Here is a 4,194-nt window from a genome sequence, read left to right as displayed (position 1 = left end):
AAATGACGAGAGGATAACAAAAACAAGAAAGGCGAAAACTAACCTTGAAGGATCTGCGAAGTACTTGGTGAAGAACGGGATGAGTCTCGCGAAGAACGGGATGAATTTCGCGAAGAACAGGATGAGTTTGACGAGGAAAAGGATGAGTCTCGTGGTGGCCGGAAATCGCCTGATGGTGGTAGGAACACGCCGGAAATCGCCTATGAGAGCTCTGTGAAAACGAAATGTAAAAAAAATGAAATTTACCCCCCCCTCTATATATAGGGAGGGGCAAAATAGAGAAAGGTGACACGTGTCACCCCCTCAACACCTGACCCAAAGATGAAGATGCAAATCAAAGATCAAGAAGCGATACCTGGAAAGTGTTTCCAGAAATGCCCTTCTTGAGGGGCAAATGTTGTGGGCAAAATTACCATGCCTTCGTGCACCAATGAAGATGTGACACCTGGCACGTATTGCGCCCCCTAAGCAGAAATCATGCAAAGTCTACTCCGGGGCATGAGTATTAATCTAGGTATCTACAATGTATGTATTTAAGTATGTATAAATGTACGTATAAAACCTATACCTGGAAAAGGGCTTAATTAGTATGTATCCCAAGTGAATTACTAAGCACCATAGGCCCAAATAGCCCACTATTGCTACAGGGGATCAGAGAATTGTAAGGAGAAAGGACACGTGTCCTTCTCCCATTCCCCAGCCAATCATGTAAGGGGAATATTAGGTCATTCCCACAAAAACCTAGTACTATAAATATTCCCACTTCCCTAGAAAAAGGGGTCACAATCAATACATTCTAGAGCAATTGCTGCTCTGCCTTCTCTCTACTTTCTCTCTCTATAAAAATACAATCTTGTTTAATCTTTAAAAGTTACCAAGAAACCTCCAAGGTATCTCACCGGAAAAACCCCACAACAAACACCTTTCAAAAGATTGGTTCAATGTAACCCAAACGATTGCATATATCAACTAAAGGTTCAACAACACCTCCAAAAACTTAAACAAATGAAATCCAAATTAACAACCACAATGACTGAATTATTAGACAATTACCTAGCGCTGCTGTCTATCTTCAGTTTTTGGCTGAACCATTTTTGGTTTCATATCATCATAAACACCATCGTAATAAAATACGGAAGGGTGTTCTTCTAACGCTTTCTTGTACTGATCCTCAACCTACAAACAAATGATACACTTTTCGCCATTAAATTTGAAAAATCGCGAAACCTAGAGAAATTAAGAGAGGGAGGGAGCTTACCTCTTCGAGGGACTTCTTCTTAGAAGCTTGGCGAGAAAATTCTCTTTCCACGTCGTCATTGCCAGTCGATGAAATCAAGGGGTTTGGGGACCAATGGCCTGGCTTGCTGCTGCTTTTGCCGGGGTTTTAGAACCCTAATTTGCATTCCGTACTTGTTTGCCTGAATTATTGTTTGCCTAAATTTCTCTGTCGATTTGTACAGTTTTGTAGGCAGCGGAGGGAAGTCACGAAAAATTGAAGCTCCTCTGTGCAGGAGAGTGGAGGTCTGCAAAACCGTTGAGCGAGCGAGCCAATAAAGCTATAGATATTCAAAGTGGCATTTCATTAACGGATATTTCATGAAATACCCCCGAGTTTTGCCTTAATTCACCAAATGCCCATCAAATTCCAATAATTCACCAAATACCCCTCACAAATGACTTAATACCCCAAATACCCCTCCATGACGTCAGCATCCTCAATTAACTCAATTACCATCTAATTAACCCACTCATTTACCCATTTTTCCTAATTAACCCATTTTTATTAATTAACCCATCTTCTTCCTCTCACTTCTTCCGCCACCACCCCTTCTTCATCTCCCTTCTTCCGCCACCACATCGCCCCCGTTTTCTCCCTCCTCGACCCCATCACCGTCGCCACCACCTCGCCCCCATTTACCATTTGTCGCCCCTCGCCTTTTCCTCCTCCCTCACGTCCTCCCTCCCTACATTACCACCACCGCCGCCACTCATCATCATCATCTGATCTACTCCTCCGACAAAACCAACACCACCAGCCTCCTCCGACAACACCACGTACACCAAAATCAACGCGGGATCTCCTCCTCCGACAACATCAACACCACCAGCCTCCTCCGACAACACCACACCAAAATCGACGCCGGATCTCCTCCTCCGACAACACCAACACCACCAGCCTCCCCCGACAACACCACACCAAAATCGACGCCGGAAGAATCAAAGAGAACAATCGCCGCAGTCGTCAAACCCAGAACCACAAAAAAAACAACCGATATCGACACCAGAAGAAATGAAGAGAACAACCCACATGAACGAAGTTGGGTTCTCTTTCCTCCATCAATCCCAAACTCAATTTTCTTAACAATTGTTTTCGCACAAAACCCCTTTCATTTTCATCAAAATTAGCCATGTTCTTCACCTAATTCTTCAATGCTCGATTTTGGGTATTATTATTCTTCACCTGATTTGTTGTATGTTGGGATTGCAATTGATGTGTGTGAATTATTCGTAAATGGAAGAAGGAAGGAGAGAGAGAGAAAGATATGGGAAGGTCAGGGAAGAAGGAAGGTGGTGAGGAGAGAGAGTGACGAAGGGGGGCTGCCATGGAAATCCTTGAGGTGGGTTGTGGGTTAATGAAAGAAGGAATGGGAGTGAGAAAAGAAAAAGAAATGGGTGGGTTAATGGGTGGGTTAATATGTTAATGGGTGGGTTAATGGGTTAATGGGTGGGTTGATTAGGAATTAGGGGGGTTAATTAGGGATTAGGTGAGTAATTAGATCGTAATTGGTTGATTATGAGGATGATGACATCATGGAGGGGTATTTGGGGTATTAAGTCATTTGTGAGGGGTATTTGGTGAATTATTGGAACTTGATGGGCATTTGGTGAATTAAGGCAAAACTCGGGGGTATTTCATGAAATATCCGTTTCATTAAATATGTACTATGCATTCAAAGGGAGTACACAATTTGTATAGCCAATTTATAGCTGAACTGAAAAAGGCTAACACCTGCCAGTCAAAGACTCGATACTCTTAGCAAGCTTACTGAGTGTTGCTTGCTGCCTTTTCAATCGGAGAAGCCAAATTAAACTAACCATTGCATTGAAGAATTCACATAGCACCTTGTGGCTGTCATATAGAATTTACACAACATATAGGATTACTGTAACACAAAGAGATCAACATAAACATGTTCCATAATCTTAATAATCTCAATGCATTTCTTGTAAATTTCACCAAGCAACAGCTAATCCAGTTAAGCATACTGTTACATAAATCTACCCCTAATTTTAACAAAATGTTGAGAATGTAGATAAACTACATAAAATTTTACGAAATCCAATCTTTGTCTGACAGGTATTAGTCGAAAAGATCAACAGAGCAAGATCCCTAATTCGAAAACAATCATTAAGCCAAGTTATTTTTTTTAAAAAATATAAAGAAGTCAAAGTTAACTCCAATACTTGTTCAATCAAACATGAAGTCGACCAAAATAAAACTCAAATCCAATAAAATCGACCAAATTTCAATAAAATAAAATATTAAACCCATAAAATAAGACAAAAAATCCGAGTCCTAATTAAAAGAACAAAAATTGAAAAAGACGAAAAAATTAACATACCTGCTCGAATTGAGAATAATTGCAAAGATGAATCGAACCTGTTGCACAAGATGAAGAAGATCAAAGGAGAGGATTTGAGGAAGGAGAGAGAAAACGGGAGGAAGGGAGAGCAGGAAGGGAACCCAGATAAACTCCGTAGAGAGGAACACCGTATCTTTGGGTGTTGGGATCTTCCATCTTTCTCTCTCCTCTCTCGATTTCTCTTGCTCTGGTTTGGATGTACGACTCGAATAAAACTAAAAACTGAAGTAAAATACTGGTAAATCCACTAATTTATTCTAGATCTTCAACGAAACCTTGAATTTGAAAGAAATTCAAATCAAAAAATCTGCGAAATTAAAAAGGAAAAAGAAGATAAAAATTGATTTGACAATCACTCACCTCAACTTTCTCGCGCAACAACAACTTATGCGCATTCATAGGACTGAGAAAATAAAATTCTCGAAGAATTTTGAATTAAAATTTTGGGGAAAAAAAATTAGGTTATTTTGAAGAGGGAGAGATTTGAAGGTTTTGGGTTATGGGTTTGGATAACAAAAATGAGCAAGTGTGGAAGGAGAAGCAACGTGGA

This window comes from Spinacia oleracea, chromosome 5, assembly GCF_020520425.1.
Source record: "Spinacia oleracea cultivar Varoflay chromosome 5, BTI_SOV_V1, whole genome shotgun sequence".
Classification (NCBI taxonomy): domain Eukaryota; kingdom Viridiplantae; phylum Streptophyta; class Magnoliopsida; order Caryophyllales; family Amaranthaceae; genus Spinacia; species Spinacia oleracea.
Note: the sequence above shows the minus strand (reverse complement) of the source record.